The 18,424-nt window shown below is 51.3% G+C and overlaps 1 protein-coding gene across 5 annotated transcripts in view; it reads right to left on the bottom strand.

The window, feature by feature from the left end:
* LDLRAD4 (low density lipoprotein receptor class A domain containing 4) overlaps positions 1-18,192 on the bottom strand; it is a 445,676-nt gene extending 427,484 nt beyond the window's left edge. Inside the window, exon 1 of one of the 5 annotated variants that reach the window (XM_055239490.2) lies at positions 17,529-18,192. The gene's annotated coding sequence lies outside the window, so the exon portion shown is untranslated. Of the gene's footprint in view, positions 1-16,631; positions 17,078-17,341; positions 17,411-17,528 lie in introns of those variants that run through there. The other 4 variants (XM_055239474.2, XM_055239499.2, XM_063641719.1 and 1 more) reach the window with 4 other exon arrangements.
* Between the last annotated feature and the right edge of the window lie 232 nt (positions 18,193-18,424).

Below are 18,424 nucleotides of genomic sequence, written 5' to 3'. Positions count from 1 at the left end.
GGGAGGGAAATAAAGTCGACTCGTCCAACCAAAGCTGATCACATATGCAACGTGGCTAGTGGTCTATTACATAGGCTAAAAGCCATCAGTAGGAATGAATTGCTAGGAGTCCTCACCACTATTTAGAATGTGGGGGGGTTTTCAGGTTTTTCTCCTTCTTCCGCACTTGGTTTTCACAATCCTTGTGGATTTTAAATCCAAGGCAACAAAACTAATACCAGAATAAAAGCACAGTCAGATGCCTCGAGGGTGAGTCAGACTTGCAGGTAGCTGTCGAACATTTAGTCTTCTTTGAAAAGATGGAAAAAAGATTCACAGACCACAATTTTCTCTACTTTGAACTTTTCCTGATCCCAAGAACAGAGGAAAACAGCTTAGGAGAATCAAGGTTATGATAGAGACATCTTGTCTAAAGAGAAAGCATCTACACATGATGAATTTAATAAACTTTAATAATCTGATGATTTTTTTTTTTGAGATGGAATTTTGCTTTTGTTGCCCAGGCTGGAGTGCAATGGCACAATCTCAGCTCACTGCAACCTCCACTTCCCGGATTTAAGCAATTCTCCTGCCTCAGCCTCCCAAGTAGCTGGGATTACAGGAGCATGTCACCACGCCTGGCTAATTTTTTGTATCTTTAGTAGAGACGGGGTTTCTCCATGTTGGTCAGGCTGGTCTGGAACTCCCAACCTCAGGTGATCCGCTCACCTTGGCCTCCCAAAGTGCTAGGATTACAGGCATAAGCCACCGTGCCGACCTAATCTGATGATTTTTTTACGGCTTGATAAATCGGTTTCTAAGCAAATAAATAACTAATTTATCCAAAATGTATTTAGCCAGCAAGTTAAATTTGGGAGGACAGAAGGCAAGGGCAAGACTTGGTCTGAAAAACAATTGCTTCTCCTGGTTTCTGGTAGGTAGTTTACTTAGAGGAAAACAGTAAAATAAGAATGTAATGTAGGTGAGCAGCAGTCCATGGGGCGGGGCGGGGCTCACGGAAGGATCTCAGCCTCCCCAGCTCATCTCTCTCACTGCTGCTTATACTTCAGCCTTTCTGCAGTACTTTCTGTTTGCACGGAGGCCTGTCCCGACCCACGGAGGCTCAGGTGAGACGGCCTCGCTCCCACACCTGGGGCCCACCCAGAAGTTGGCAGAAGGGAGGAGTCCAGAGCGCCATCCAGGCCTACGAGTCTGTGGACCTGCCCACCATCCTCCCCTGGCCAGGGTGCCTGCTCACAAGTCCATCTGTTTATTCAACAAACAGTCCTGGCGGCCCGGTGCTGGGCCAGGACAGGGACAAGAAGACGATTGTCTTCCCTCCTGGAGCTCACAATGACCAGGCCCCGTGCAGGAGACACATGGGCCAGGGAAGGCCTCCTAGGGCAAAGCCAGGGGACTAATGCGCACACCCAGGGAGAGTTTTGGATAGGGCAACCACAGAGGCCTGTGGGGCGAGGGGGTGCGTGGGTGAGGAGCCTCAGCAGGAGGGAGTCCCGAGGGGCATGGGGCATGCCATCAGGGATCACAAGCGTCACTGGCTGCTGCATCCAGACCAGACCATCGCAGATGGGGAGGATAGCACCCAGTCAGAGGCCCTGCAGAAACCCAGGGAGAGAGGACACACGAGCACTGCTGGTGGTGATAGTCAAAAGTGATCATATTGGGATGAACTCTGGAGGCAGAAAAAACAGGTTTCAAACATGCACTGGGCTATGGGAAAAGGTGATGAAAGAAGTGTCTGAGACCTGTGGCCTGAATCACCGGGCAGACAAGGATGCGGGTGACTGGAATGGGACAGTGAGGGAGGGACAGGGCTGGGGGGCTGAGGGGCAGGGAGGAGAAGGTGGGGGAGTAAGAGTTCAGTTTTAGACATGCTGGCTTGGAGGTGCCTATGAGTAGAGATGCCCAGTAGGCAGGTAGGTGTAGGAGCCTAGGGTTTGGAGTTCTGGGCCAACGTCCTCTACGGAAATACACAATCAGTCTCAACAGTTGCGACACAACTCTGCCTCTAAGCTCTCCAGCTGTGAGTATAAGGTTCTAGGCTCAGAAACCTCTCTCCACTGACAGCTAAGGGAGAGACCCCATTCCTCCGGGCTCTGAAGCTGGCCATACCTTACCGGCAGGTTCTGGCCACACCTTACCGGCAGGTTCTGGCCACACCTTACTGGCAGGCTGCATCACCCAGGGAGGGAAGGGGAACAAATACTCAAAGACATCTTTGCTTAGAGAAGGTTTCCATAAAACAGCACCAGAGACAGCGACAAACAGGTCACAGGAGCACCAGAGACAGTGACAAACAGGACACAGGATGGAGAATATTTCCAATAAGAGGGTTCCGGCTTCCCTGGCCCACTTCCAAACACAGCTGTCCCGCCCCTTACTGGGCTCTGAGCAGTGGGCCCCTCTGCCAACCCTGCCAACCCAAGAGCAAGCCAGAGGGTCCCTTGATGTCTTGCCGCCTCTTAACAGTCAACAAGCCAATGCATTTGCTACATCACAGCAGCACTACATCATCCAGTAGCAGAGAATATATCTGAACGGCATGGCATTTGCCTTCTTAGCAGCCAGTGACCCATGTCTAAGCAGACTCAAGAGCACCTCACCCGCTCATGTCCTTCAGGGCAGGCGCCTGCAAAGAGATGGGGCCATTGGTGGCAAGCTCTGTCCCCAACGCACTGTGTGTGGCAACAAGCAGATCCTCTGCCATCATCTACAGTCCTCATTGATCACACAACTAATTACCAGGGGAGATCAGATAGCGCCTCACCTGCCACTTAATCATTTGAACAATGAGCTGAAGCCTTGGTCATGAGGACGCTGGCTCCTGTTCCCTTCAGGGAACCAGGAGGACCACACCAGGGAGAGCCAGCAGACGTGGCAGCCTTCTGTCCCTGCTGCCAGCTTCGGCTCCAGAGCTGAGTTCGGACAAGCATCACAGCTGGCACGCGCCTCTCCCACACGCAGCTTCTAGGGAGCATGGCTGGAGGTGGCGCTTCCTGGGCTGTGGAGGAGAGAGCAGGAAGCTGCGAAGCCAGTGCGAACGGCACACACAGCTTCCACTTGGAACGCAAGCAGAGGATCAGGGGACTTGGCAGCCAGAGCAGAAGAGTCAGAGCTGCAGACAACAGTGAATAGCTGAGCTGGGGAAGGGATGCGGCAGCAAGAGGTGACACAGAGGCTTGTGGAACACAGCACGGGGCAGCAGGAGCCACCGGACAAGGCCAGGCGGGGAAGGAAGGTGATTTTGTTGAAAGAGGAGAAACAGAACTGAAGTCAACTTGCATCCACAGCCGAACAAACTGTACCAGGACAGAAGCTCAAACCATGCCAGGCAAAAAGGGGCACAGGCCACAGACAGAGGCGGGAGGCGAGTGGGACAGACAGGAGAGGGGCCACACTGGCGGATCCACCCCACCGCTAGCACCAGGCCGAGTCTCTGCACTGCTCAGGACCTAGGACACACTCCTAAGTCCCACAAAAGCGCCCAGAAGACGCTCCTCTAACAGGGAGGAGATGAGAGCAGGCCCCTGCGGTGGCCCCAGCCTGCACCGTCCTCAGGCCACACTGCATCCTGCATGGCCCACCACCAGGAGACAGCTTCACGGGGTGCCCCCTCAGTCCCCTTGATGTAACTATGTGTATCTTCGAATTCAGTTTTTAGTGCTATACCCTTGACCTCCCAAAATGACATTGACTAGGTGGGTGCCTGCCCAGCCACCAAGCTGCCATCCCTGGGACCAGTGACCTTCAGAAAACAGCCCACCATGTGGCTTGGACAACCATTGGGCATCACTTTCCAATTAGGTTTCACACATTAAAATAACATAAACTCTGGCCTGAATTCCTCATTCAGCTAATAGCCACATTAGAGAAGAAACAAACCAATTAATTATACTTCTATGTACATTTCATTAATTATTTGTTCCTTAAAGTCAAGGAACATGAAATTAGATGCTGTCTGTGAAAAGCTTTAAATAGTTACGCGTTTTGCAAATAGAAGGCATTATTATTCCCATGCGAAAGTGATAAACCTGGCTTCCTGTCGTGAACTGCATGGAGTATGAAATGTAAGCATTTTGTGAAATGTAAACAAATATCAACCGTTAAAGCACTGTGGTCGAGATAGAGCTCCCCACTGCAAACAATTCAATATGAAATCAAGGTAGGTGTTCTAACGGGCTTGTTTTCCTTTACCATTCGTGGCTGGTTGATTTGGTTTTCGACAAAGACGGGAAGAAACGCTCCACACCAGAACCAGACTCACACGACCTCGGGCAGGGCCGCAATCAGGAGGAATGGTGACCCAAAGGGCAAGGGCCACCCGACATGCTCACCAAGAGCAGCGCCCCGCGCCCGGGCTCACTCCCGCTCCCACAAGCCTCTGGCCTTTCTGCGTACACCCACCTTTCACACGAGCCATGTGTCCACTGCCATTTCTTCTCAAGCAAAACCTGTCCAGACCCCTCTTGCCCTTCTCCCTCCCGCTTCCTCCTTTTGCCTCACCTGCCTTTTGCCTCACCCATAGACATCTATATGCCTCTGAACTCGAAGATGATGCTGCCCGTGGCGCGCATTCCATGCAGGCAGGGAAAGAACCTTCTCTCATCCCTGCAGCCCCGCAGCACCCTGGACATCTGGAATGAGCTTCACCAGATTACAAGTCTCCATTCTTATAAATGCATGTGGGCCCTAAAAGGGTGCCCCTGCTCCGAGCATGAATAAATAATCTCACCCTCTTAAGGAAGATTTCTCCACACAAATAAAGCAGTCTATCAACATTTCTGATCACCAAACTGGTGTATCCAATCCCTCCCCGACCTGTGTCAGGATTCGCCCTTGAGGGTTCAGATAGCATGGACCAGAAAGAGGAGCCTAGGAGAGTCAGGGTGGCAAAGGAGCAAGATATGGTCTGTGGATTTTGAGTTCACAACAACTAAAAGCTACAAAAGTAATTTAGAGTTTGAGTTTGAAATTTCAGGCACTGTAAGCAGTAGCATCTACCCATGACACTCGCAGACACCCTCCCACCTCTTCCCCCACCTGCAGCCATGCATGGCCTGCCCTGCCCTCCCCCTGTCTTAACACATGTTCCCACTGCCCGCCTGTGGGCCCCCAATTTTCTGAAGCATATACTCCTACAAGCAAAAATGTCTAAGCACACAGGTCATGTATATTTATTTATAAATTATAAATTATATACATATACTATGGTAATAGTACATTTGGTTTTATACAAAGTTTGAAATAATGAAGTAAAAATAAGCATATGCGCTCTAATATTTTCTCGCTGCAACCCACTGACCTAGAATACTCTTTCCCCGTTTGTTAACCTTAAAAAAAAATACGTTCTTTCGCTAAGTCTCAGCCCGAGGTCTATGTCTCAGTCCAGCCGCGCTGCTGTAACGAAATACCTTCAATGGGGCCATTTAGAAACAGCAAAAATGTGTTGCTCCTAGTTCTGGTGGATGGGACGTCCAAGATCAAGGTGCCGGCAGATCTGGTGTGTGGTGAGGGCCCATTCTTCATAGATGGCACCTTCTCTGAGTCCTCGACAGGTGGAAGGGGTGAACAAGCTCCTCCGGCCTCTGTTATAAAGGCACTAATCTCACACATGAGGGAGGAGCCTCGTGACCTAATCCCCTCCTAGAAGCCCCACTGCTCAATACTATCAATACTATCACAGTGGAGTTATGTTTCAATTGAGGAGTTTCGGGGATACACAAACATTCAGACAACAGCATTTGGCCTCCTCCATGAAGTCTCCCTTGATTGACCAAAGTACATTGAGCCCTCAGGAAGCCAGGAGACAGCAGGTCTACTCACATCTTCCTCTGTCTCCCTGGTGCGGTCGTTAGCCCTGTGTGGCAACCATGGGCACACCTGTCTTCTACCAGTTTGGGGACAAAGCCATGTCTTTATCTACTGCCCAGTGCGTGGACGTCCTGAGTGCTCCATAAAAATGCACAGAGGAGGAAAGAGTAGAAGGAGAGGGAAGGGAGGGAGCGAAGGAGGCGTCAGAGCCACCACGTCAGGGCCTGGGGGCCTCACTCTCCTCCACATCTAAAGCCTTTCTTGAAAAACTGCTTAGTTCAAGCCATGATTGTAAAACCACTCTCACTTGCTAATTGCTTCCACCACACACATTCTATCTTCTCCTTGGTCTCTATGTCTCCAAAAGGCGGGAACTGGGTCTCTGACTGTGCCAATGCAGGGCAGATGTCTCACGAGTACACACTTGGCTCACGAGCTGCCTTTTACTGAGCACTCGCTGTGGTAGCTGGCCTGTCCCACCTGATCCGCATACATATGATCTTCTCTAATCCTCTCAAAAACCTACAAGGTGGGCAAACAGCTATTTCAGAGAAGGTGAACTGAGACCTAGAGAGTCAGTGACCTTCCCCAGGTTGCACAGCCTCCAAGGGACCCGGCAGCACAGGGGCCCAGGAGGGACAGCTAGAAGGATGACTGAGCAACTGCCCATGGCAAGCCCTCAGGCCAGGAGGCAGCGCAATTACCCGAATCGTCCCAAGCACACCACGGATGATGCAGTCACCCCGTGGCAGCTGACGCACAGGCCGGCGCTGCGGCCTGGATGCTGCCTCCTCGGTGGGTCCAATGGGGACAGCTTCCTCCATGCAGATGGCAGAACAGAAGCCATTCCCTCAGACACATAAATGTGCCCCGGCTATAAAACTCCAACATACAAACAATGTTACAGCAACCAAAGGATGAGGATTCACATTAGAGGGTAATGCACCAAGAGTCCATCAGATAACAACTGCTCCGCTTCATTCCAAGTTCAACTTTATCAGAAAACAAATGTCATGATTTTTCTGGACTAAATTTACTACATATAGCTAGTTGTAACTATACCTACACATTTATTTATTATTTTTACATTACTCTACAGATGAAAAAATGCAAAATCCCAGGACCTCTAGTTTAGAAGTAAACAATTTTGAATGTCATATTCAAACCCAATAGGAGGAAAGCTAAGTGTTTTAGGGGCACAATTTTTTAACATTTTTTTGTAGAGATAGGGTCTTACTATGCTGCCCAGGCTGGTCTCAAACTCCAACCTTGTGCCTGACCCAGGGTTCAAGATTTATCTTAATAGCCAAAGTAGCAGAAAAACAAATGTTCAACCAAACCAACCAAATGCCGACATTTCCTCGAGTCCTGCACACATCGTGTCCAGAAGGCCCCCGTCCCCACCAGGAAAGCAGGGACTCTGTTACAGAAGCAAGCCAAACACCGAGGTCAAATCAGACAGAAATCGGTCAGCTCTGCACGCCTCAGCCAGTAACAAGCACAAGTTGGATTTGTCAGGCACCCAAAGCCCTGTGGGTCAATAGCAAGCACCCTCACAGTGACATCAGAGCCACCACCTCACTGAGGAAAATGGAGAACCGCCAAGGACTGTAGCAGAGGCGTGCTCCCCAAAAGATACTGAGGGACCCCACTGGCCAGACCACTGGAGGACTGCCACCCCATTAGCAGCCTTCAGCATACTCCATCTCTATTCCGCAGGCCTCATCCCATCTCCAGCCTTTTGGAATCCATCTCCAAGGCCTCGGCACTGCCACAGATGAGGGCAGGTGTGCACCTGGGACAGAGTGTGGTGCTGATGGCAGGTCAGGCAGAGCTGAGAAGGACCCAGTCTGCAGTCTCAACCCAGGGAGATGGGGCACGGCATCACCAGCTGAGCTTCTGCCGTCTGCACCTGCAGTACCCGGGCTCACACACCTAGGCACCTCCTTGAAAGCTTTGGTACAGAACACAGAACTGTGCTGATATGTTCAGGCTCTGCCTCCCCACTCAAATCTCACCTTGAATTGTAATCCAAATTGTAATCCCCATATGTTGGGGGAGGGACCTCATGGGAAGGGAATAGATCATGAGAGTGGTTCCCCTGTGCTGTTCTCATGGTAGTGAGTTCTCACGAGATCTGATGGTTTTATAAGGGGCTTTTCCTTCCTTCACTCTGCACTTCACTCTCCTGCTGCCAAGTGAAGTAGGACATGTTTGCTTCCACTTCCACCATGACTGTAAGTGTCCCAAGGCCTCCCCAGCCATGTGGAACTGTGAGTCAATTAAACCTCTTTCCTTTATAAATTACCCAGTCTCGGGTATTTCTTCATAGCAGCATGAGAACGGACTAATACATGGGCCCACCAGGTCCTGTGGGGCCCACTCACTGTCCACCAGGCAACGCCAGGTGGAGGTGCACCCCCAGCACACACCAAAGAGCAGGTGAGCACCCTGCATAGTACATGAGGGTCTCCCCACCTGATGCGCTCAGGTGCCTGTGAACAAAACCACACTGATCATGACCAGCCCTAGAGAAAGCGGTGCCATCTTGCTCCCTCCAGCACGGTAAGCACCCTCCATTCCAGCTGCTTCCAACCCCTCAATGAAAGACTGTCTTTAATTAGTTCATCACCACCTAGTAAAGTGATTTTTTCATCTCTCTCAAGCTTTAGGAGCAACAGCTTAGGAGGTCAGGCACTGTTCATAGTTGTTGCAACTCTGGAAGGACTGAGGCCTTGGAGGAAAGCAGAAAACTTTAGCACATTTGCAGAGGAAGTGGAGGTCCTCCACAGATGACACAAGCATGGAGTATGGAGGATCACGAATTTTCTGTCTGCCCATCATGAATTTTCTGTCTGTGTCCTTAGCAGCAAGACTAGCAAAGAGTGTGAGGTCCAATAGGGGTCATTTGAAATGAAGAGACGCGACTGAACAAGGTATGATGGGGCTATCCAGACAGCCAGGTGGTGACTCCACCCCCTCTCCTGGCCCTCATTCTCCATTGTGAGTTCAAGGCTACCGCTAAAGAGGGAGGATGAGGAGGCTGGGGGAAGACCAAGAGCAGTCTATGCCCATCGTATCCTATAATTTGTTTAAAAGACATGTTATTAGAATGTTTATTGCCCTGAACCTACCTGAGTAGAATTTAATTCTGTTTTATTTTATTTTATTTGAATTTTAAAAAGCACAAAGGTCTTACCCCACCTACTGAGATCATCCTCTAACATTATGATGTTTGGCCTTAACAAAATTCTAGCAAACAGCAAAACTCTTTTCAACGATGATCCAGATGATACAAAGTCAGATTTTCAAAATAAAAAGATAGGAAAGAAAATTTAAACATCATGTGCCCATATCGTTTACTGCCAAATTTGCAAAGGTTTTTTAAATAATATTTGGCATTGACAAGGGTGCAGTCACCCTCTTGTCTGTGGGAATGTAAGTTGCCTCTCCCATTCTGAAAGCCCCATCTGGCAATATTTTTGGAGGACCCTTAAAAGTCTTATACCCCCCAATTTCCCTTTTAAGAATCTACCCAAATAATATTTAAAAAAATGTTCAGGCCAAGCACAGTGGCTCACGCCTGTAATCCTAGCACCCTGGGAGGCCAAGGCGGGAAGATTGCTTCAGCCCAGGAATTTGAGACCAGCCTGGGCAACATGCTGAAACCCGGTCTCTACAAAAAAAAAAAAAAAAAAACAAGGCGTGGCAGCATCTGTAGTCCCAGCTACTTAGGAGGCTGAGGGGAGAGGATGCCACGAGCCTGGGAAACGGTGGTTGCAATGAGCCGAGATCACACCACTGCACTCCAGCCTCGAGAACAGAGCAAGACCCCATCTCCATTTTTTTAAATTATCAAGTTATGTAATAAATTTCTAAAAAAAAAGTTTAAAGATGTTCAACACAATCATATTTATTTATTTATTTTTTATTTTTTTATTTTTTTGAGACGGAGTCTCGTTCTGTCGCCCAGGCTGGAGTGCAGTGGCGCGATCATCTCTAGCAGTGAGATCACAGATAATTTCAGTGATTTTTCTTTTCTTCCTTCTTTCCCTATTTCCTAATTCTCTTCAGTACACATGTAATCAGAAAAAGAAAACGTTATTTGTCCCACAGATGCTGCTAGGAGCAGCTACCCCAAGACAGGCCTTGCACCTTGGGTCATGACAATGCGTGGCTACTGAGAGCTGTTGAGAGTGGACAGGGCCCAGACCAGGACAGTCTCTCTAGAGGTCTTCACCTCCTCAACCGTAACTTAACCAGCCCCATGCCAGGCTAGCCTGTAGATCAAATGCCACAAAGGTTCAGAAGTGCCCTGCAACATATGGGACGCCCAGTAGTATCTACATAGGGGTCAGCATCCATCCCAGCTGCTGGGGGTGGCTCAAGAGCTGCGAGAGACTTTTCCTGCCTGATACTGTGGACCAGTTTGCAAAGAGCTGACTGTCCTGCTAGGCCCATGATATGTGCATCTCCTGGGTACTCCCTTTAGGTCCCACAATCTCGAAGATTTAGCTTGTCCAAGGTGGACAACGTTTCATAGGACGTACACGTCAATATGCATGATTCGTTTACCTATACCTCATGGAGCCAGAGACTCTTGGCCTGGCGCAGTGGCTCACACCTGTAATCCCAGCACTTTGGGAGGCTCAGGCGGGAGGATCACTAGAGGTGAGAAGTGAGAAACCAGCCTGGCCAACATGACGAAACCCCATCTCTACTAAAAATACAAATATAGCTAGGTGTAGTGGTGCATGCCTGTAATCCCAGCTACTCGATTTAGGAGGTTGAGGAACAAGAAGCGCTTGAACCTGGCACGGAGGTTGCAGTGAGCTGAGATGGATCACGCCACTGCACTCCAGCCTGGGTAATAAAGGGAGACTCTATCTAAGAAAAAAAAAAAAAAAAAAAGAGACTCTTAAAGATGGGATAACTTTTTTTCACTTTTAAAGAAACTGTAGGCCAGGTGCAGTGGCTCATGCCTGTAATCCCAGCACTTTGGAGGGCCAAGACGGGCGGATCACGAAGTCAGGAGATCGAGACCATCCTGGCTAACATGGTGAAACCCCGTCTCTAATAAAAATACAAAAAAATTAGACGGGCGTGGTGGCATGTGCCTGTAATCCCAGCTACTCAGGAGGCTGAGGCAGGAGAATGGCATGAACCTGGGAGGCAGAGCTTGCAGTGAGCCGAGATTGCGCCACTAAACTCCAGCCTGGGCAACAGAGCGAGACTCCGTCTCAAAAAAAAAAAAAAAAAGAAACAAAGAAAGAAAGAAACTATAGTGCTCTTTGTCCTGGGATGAACTGGATCCCTCTGAGTGAAGAGACAGCTGGCGGGGGCATTACCAGCACACACCACCAGACCCAGGCAGTTAGCTGCTCCTAGGAACCGGGCAGTCACACCCCACCAGGCTACACCCAGAGGTGCCACGGTGAGGCTGATGGAAGTGGTTTAAAGCACCAGTGCAGAAGAAATATCTGGCAATACCAACACTCCTGCTGATTGTTGCTTTGTCTTTCTCTCAAGGAACTCAAGGGATAAGGTGGGCAGAGACAAAGCTGCCATGGTCCAGTCCTCAAAACCGAGGCTCTTGCCACAGGTAAGACAGGCAGAGAGCAGAGATTAGGATTAAAAACAGGGGAGGGAGTTGAGGAGGGAGGGCCACAGCGCGGAGGCAAGAAAGACAAAACCCTGAACTTGCTGGCTGGATAGAGTCCCAGTGGGACCTGTATGGGGACAGGAAGAGAATGGCACCCTGCCAGCAAGTGGTCCCAGATGAAGAATTCCTGACCCAGGCCCCACCTCATTTAGCTCCAGAGGCAGATCCCAGAACCTGGAGCCATACTGCCCAGGCTGCTCCACCCTTTATTCACAAGTTGCTGACTCTGGGCAATGTCTTGACATCTCTGTAACATGTGGATGGCAGGAGGATCCATGTCACAGGGCCACTGTGAGGATTAAATTAGTGAATCAGTGTATGGCAGCCCTCAGAACAGAGCCTGGCACACAGGAGAGGCTACAGAAGCACTTGGAGCTGCTGTTATTATTATCTGCCCACGTGCCCTGGTTAGAGGTCAGGGAGCCCTTCGGAAAGCAGCCTGGCCTCCTACAGCCTCTCCAGTGGCTGCCTTCGGAAGCAGAGAGACTTTCCAATGGAAATTCCCTTGCAGCTCTGTGCACAGGTTGCTGGCCCCTGGGGCCACGGACTCCGAGAACAATGCCTGGCTGTGCATTGCCGGCCCAGCCCTCTTCTGAAGAATCCCAGCAGCCAGGCCAGCAGCGTACCAGGAAGCCACACAGTGTGGCAGAAAGCCTGCCATTCTGCAAACCCCAGAGGCAGGAAGTCGAAGCACATCTGCAGAGGGTCCTCGAGACACCTGGCATGGAGGATGGCTAGCCAGTGTGAGTGGGAAGGATCTCTTTCTCTCAAGGCCTACTTTCAGGAGATTCTCTAGGTTCTTTTAGGAACAGAGCAGATGAGGGCACACACACATCACTCACACCCACCCCCTTCCCTACCTTAATGCCACTCAGTCGTCCAGTCCCCAAGTCCCATCCACAAAGAGAAGAGCAAATCATTTGGCAGGGGCCCCTGGTATGAGGTGGCTTTGTAACATGAGCTCTGTGTCCGCAAACAACTAGGGCAAGACCATTAAGTTCATTACACCTGTCACTCTGCCAGCTGAGCTTCCAAATTGCCCAGATGAAAGTACATTATGCCCAAGGAGTGCCACCCAGGCCCTCGCAGGCCAGTACAGCCTTATCTATCGTAGACAATTTGTTCTCAGTGTCTGCACCTGCAGAAAGAACCCAACTGTAAACAGCTTGAAACTTGGCTTTGAGACACTTTAGGCCCTGGGCAGCTAAGAACTAAGTTGAGGTCTCCTGGGAAGAAGCTAGGTGCCTGATTTCCCTGCTCGGAGGAAGAACAGGAGTGTGGACCAGAGGTGGGGCCAGGGCAGGGGAGGAGGCGGAGCAGCCTAGCAAAATAAAGGACACAGAGTTGCTCCTTGGATTCTACTGCCCTGCAGTAGAGCCAAAAATAAAAGCAAGGCACACCCTTTTCATTTCCAAACGGAGGCACAGCATTCTAGGCGGCAGGCAGAGGCCCTCTGCGCAGCTGCATGCACACCAGGCCCATGAGCGGCACCCAGCCGGCCGCCGGCTGCAGAGTGCGTTTGCAGTGCAAGCGTGTTGCAGACAGCGGTAATTTATTTATCCCTGTCATGTAACATTAACAATCTGTCTGGAGCTTGGCAAGCACCAACTTGCACTGTCACATAAACTGTCTGACAAACTTAAAGTTTCGTAAATGCTTCTCTTTTTCCAGCAGACAATAAAGCATCCTTAAAAAAAAAAAAAAAATAGTTGTCATCTTTTCTGTTCCTTTTCTCTCTTCCTCTTCCAAAAAAAAAAAAAGGAAGAAAAAGAAAAAAAAACAACAACAAAAGAACCCATGCAAACAGAAATGATCCCTCAGCAGGATTCTTAACCCTGAACCGCTCGACATTTTTCCGATGCCAAGTAAATGAGTAAATAAATGGATGTGGGGAGTGACGTTGTAGGAGACGGTTGAGAAGGGGGTACAGAGGAAAATCTGCAAAACAAAAGTACAGTCATTAAAAATTAATAAAGGGTGTGGACATCCAGACCCCACCCCCGTCTGCTCATGGGGATTGAGCCAGACATTCTGTGTCCTCGTTAAGTGGAGTCTGGCAGGCTGCCGGAGTGTTAGTGGGTTCTGGGAATGCCAATATATTAACCAGAGGACTTTTTGCATACCCTTTAGAGTTTTTATTCTAGAAAAGTCAACCATTTGGCACAGTGTAGCATTATTTTTGTCCGGGAAAGCTCGCAGCTGCCAATCAAGGGAGAAATTATATCTATGTTCTTTGTAATCTCCAAGACCTATCTGGAAAACAAGCTTGGTGGAAAGAAAAGTCTTCACAAAAACAGCTTAAAAGGCCAAAGTACCATTTTTAGTGAGAACTCAAAGAAAAGCAATCCATTCTTAAATCACATGGATATGTGACAATACAGACATCATTTTCAATTCCTCCTGTGATGGAAAAAAAATGACATTAACTGAAAATTCAAACCCAATATTTTCAGAGTAATTAATAGTACAGGTACTAGCTTCCGTCCTTTCTTTGCCTAACAATGAAGCAAACAATGCCCCCAAAAAAACTCCCTAAAAAGTGGCAGGTCTTGTGGCCTAAATTTTCAAATAGTAGGCAGAACCTTTGCATTCCTATTTTGAAACTTAAGATTCACCTTCCATGTACACCCATAATATAGGTCAAGATGTAATTCTAGACTAACACAGTTCATATAGGCAGAAAGTCTCTTTGACATCAGAAAATAATGGCTTCCAGGAGATTTTTTTCTAAGACCTAAAAAAAGGGAGGAACAGAGGGAGAGAGGGAAGGAGACAGAGAGAAAAGAAGAAAGAAAAGAATAATTTTGGACTACATAGCAATTTTGCCGCTATTCATATTTAATATCCATGTGCCACTATACATTCTGTTAACTATTTCCAAAAATTTTTCCAGGTTAATATGGTATGCTCTTCTTTTACACTGTTTTATCACTTCTTGAGGGATAACATTTTTCCTTCTCTATGAACTCTTACACAGAAAGAAGGGCACACCATAGAGACTGGATAAGCCCAGATCCCAAAGAAAGATGAGAAGAAACATGGCAAGGACTACCAGAAAGATCAGAGCAGTCTACAATTGCAAGAATTCCTGCCCAGGGCCCTGAGGTGGCTTTGGTTTTACGTGATGACGTAGAAGATCAGAGCAGTCTACAGTTGCAAGAATTCCTGTCCGGAGCCCTGAGGTGGCTTTGGTTTTACGTGATGACGTAGAGCAGTCACCTCCCACCCACCACAAGGAGACTTTATGCTTGCTACATGCAAAGACGTCAGGAGCTCAGGGGTCTCTGCTGGACTGCCTGCCAGAAACCATCCACAAGGAGCAAAAGTCACTCTCCTCTGACTGTGCTTCCCTATCAGGGAGGTTACCCCTGCAGCAGCCCAGAGCAAAAACAGAGAGCATCCCAGGAGCTGTGAGGCTGGTCTGCCAGGCTGCTAAGTCAACCAAGACTACAGCACAGTCCCAAACTGTAAACACCTCTGCAGACGGGCCCTTGCTCTCCGCCTGCCAGGCAAGAAAACTATTCTTAGAACACTGTCAGCAGTTGGGGGAAAATAAATATTTGTCTATGTATGTATATACTCCAGTGGGAGTGGGGTGGGGTGGAGGAGTCTCAAATAATGTGCCAACAAATTGGCACAAAATCCCTTAATAAGCAGCTGGCACTGGCTGCGTTCCACTGCAGGATTGTGGTCTTGCACACCAAGCCCGTGAGAGGATTCAAGAGACAGCCCTGAAAACCTGCCGGGAAGAGTCTTCTCCAACGTAAATACAAACCTACACGAACCAGGACCATGGCCAACAATGGCAAGCCCTTCCAAGGGTAACAGCAGAATGTTAAGAAATTAGAGAGGTCTTTTAAACAAGGGAGGAAGGCAGCTACAATTCCATTACAGCAAATCCCTTACTGGCATTTACATTCCCAGCCCTAATTCCTAACACTGTTCAATGTCAATAGCAAAATGAAGCTCTTAAAAAGAATTAAGCTTTCAAAGATCATAAGGAAGTTAGGCCCCTGTTTTAAAAAGCACTGCTTAGAAAGGTCCATCAAATAACATTTCAAGGGTTGATGGGAAACCAAATATAATTCAATAAATACACATGGATAATATTCAGACGTCCTCATTTGTCTATGTAATGACTCAGATTTGACACTATGATCCTTGACTGAACACAAAGACTATATTCCAGAAGAATTGTGCAGAGTACAAAGGCAGAGTTACAGATGACAATACACTAGAGTTAAAGACTAGAAAAGACAATACTCATATACAGACTGCAGACACGACTTGATGCAATGGCAGTCTCCCTGTGCAGACTTTGCAGAACCTTCTCTGTCATTCAAAACTCAGTCCTGAAGCTCCAGGGGAGATACAGAGAGAAGAATGCCATTCTTGGCTAGCCAAACCGGCAGAAAGGGCCGTTTTTAAAGGGAAGCTTCCCAGCACCAGCCTTTCGAGAAGGCACCAACCTCCATACCAGCCACAGGATCCTATTTTTGAGAGTCAATGCTGCTCACCATCTCTATCCACCTCTACCGCAAATAACTTACTAATACTAGCGCTCAGAACCCACATTCTGTACAGCTACTCTTACCTCACATCCCACAATGCCTAACACATAGTAGGCCCTCAATAAATATGTATTGAAATGGTAATTAACATTTAGAAAGCAGCGCTGGTCCAGGAATGAGAAGATGCCAAAATAATTAGAAAAGAAAAAGAGAAGGGAAGAAACCAAGACACAGAGGAAAAGAAAAGAAGCAAATCAAAATTATCCAATTCTAGCTAATTAAAAAATTTTGGGGGAAAAACAAAAATTACGCTAGTTGCTGTAGCTATGGGCACACAGCAATCATTCCTGTGCCTGGGCAGAGCTAAGGAGCCCTGCTTGCTTTAAAGAGCTTCTAGCTGCCCTGACTGGCGACGAGGTGTCCCTCCAGGTAGGTGACCCAAGAACGCAGTGCTCTCGGATGCACCTTCTCCCGGTGCCGCCCACCCACCATGCGTCCCTGTCGTCCTGAAAACCTCTGCCTCATCGGGAAACCTCCTCCTTTTCCAATTAAAAAAAAAAAAAAGTTTAAAAACACGCAAATGCCCTCTCCGCCACGATAGCGATTTAACCTAAGCCGAACTCACTGTCTTCCACCGGTGTACTCACAGGGCGCGCCCCCAGGCCCACCCGGGGCGGCGCACCGGGCAGGGGTCCCGAGGAAACCTCCTAAAGGCTGTGCAGGGCAGACCCCTTCACAAAGGCAAGTGCCGGGCCGAGCTGGGTGCTCGTCGCTTCCTGTTTATTCCACGGTGAGAGGCAGAGAGAAATTCAACACACGCCTGCTTCCTCCGGGGCTCGGAGACCCAGCCTAAGTGCAACAGCAGCCGCCCCAGACAATCGACTTCCCAGCCAATGCCGGGAGCTCCGGGCGGTCCCGCGACCGACGTCAACGCGCGCGGGGGGACCCGGGGGGACGCCGGGTGAAGCGGGCCCGAGGAGCCGGGGCGCGCGCGGTGCAAGATGCGGGACTGAGGGGCTGCGGGGCTTGGCCCGCCCCCTCCTTCCCGCAAACTCCCCAGTCAGGTCCTGCAGGATCTTCCCGCTTCCCACTGACCTCCAGTCCCCGCCCGCCACGGCTCGCCGAGGCCTAGGGGCGCCGAGACAGCCGGGGCTGCCACCCGCGCGCCCATCCTGGCCTCCGGACGGTGCAGAATTCAGTCTTGCAACAGCGGGACACCCCGCGCCCCAGGGCACCAGGAAACAGAAAACGGGGGGCGGTCGGCGAGGTCCCTCCACCGGCGTAACCCCGCCCGCAGGCCAGCGCCGGACCCCCGCCGTGCCCACCGGCAAGCCCACCCGGACGAAGCCTCACAGACCTCGCGCGCTCGGCGCCCAGCTGCTCCCTCCGGCCCCAGCCGACGGCGCAGGCTCGCGGACGTCCCGTTCCCAAAGCGTCCGGTTCCCAAGTCCCCCGCCCCTCTCGGCCACCCCTCCCTCTGGAGCGCAGCGGTGAACTTGGGCCAGAAGCCGCGACCACTGCGGCCACCTCGGGTCCGCACTCACCTGGGCCGCCCCCCGGGAGCAGAGGCGGAGACTGCCCGCAGTGCGGCTCCGCGGCCAGCGGCCCTGCTGGCCAGGGGGAGGGGCGCGGTGCGGGGCGCGGCAGGGGGCGCGCGGCGGGCCGGCGGGGAGCGCGGCGCGCCGGGGTTCTTTAAGAGCTGAGGACCTCACACCCGGGCCTCCCCCGCGCTCCCCGCCCCGCTTCCACTTTCCCAGGCACCCGCAGCCTGTCTGGCGGCGGCAGCGGCGGCGGCGGCGGCGGCTCCGCGGCTTGCAGGGGATCCCTGGCCGGCCGCGGCGGCGTGCGGAGCGGGCAGGGCCAACGCACTCGCCTGCTGGTCCCGCCGGGCCCGGTCCGCAGCCTCAGCGCGGGGAGAGAGGGGACGCGGCGCTGCGGCCGCCGGGGAGGTGTCCCGCCTCCAGTCGCCGGAGGGGGGGAGTGTCCCGCCTCCCGCCGCCGCCGCGGCCGCCGCCGTCTGTCTCCAGCCGTGACTGCGCGCCGCGGCTGTGTCTGTCTCCAACTCCTCCAGTCTCTCCTCCTCCTTCCCACTCCGCGGTGGGGACCCGGCGCGCGGCCAGGCCGCGGGGACCGGGGCCGCCGTGGCGGGGGCTCAGGGGTCCCCGGCTCACAGGCCGCGCCGACCCCTGCGGGGGGGCGGGCCCGGAGGCCGGGAGTGGGCAGTGGGGGAGGCGCGCGGGCGCCGAGGCCGCGGGACCCGGGGCCGCACTGCCGCCCAGGGCTCGGGCCCGCGTGGCGCGCGCCCACCGCCGGCCGCACGGGGAACTCCAAGCCAAGCGCAGAGTCCGCGGCAGGGGCGCCCGGAGGAGCTGGCTCGCCGCCCGCAGGCCGGGGGCGGTTTCGGGAGGTGGGGCGGGGGGGCGCGTTCGAGCACAGAGTA

The sequence above is a fragment of the Symphalangus syndactylus genome, chromosome 1 (genome assembly GCF_028878055.3).
Source record: "Symphalangus syndactylus isolate Jambi chromosome 1, NHGRI_mSymSyn1-v2.1_pri, whole genome shotgun sequence".
Taxonomy (NCBI): Eukaryota; Metazoa; Chordata; class Mammalia; order Primates; family Hylobatidae; genus Symphalangus; species Symphalangus syndactylus.
Note: the sequence above shows the minus strand (reverse complement) of the source record. Positions and strands in the feature narration are given on the sequence as shown.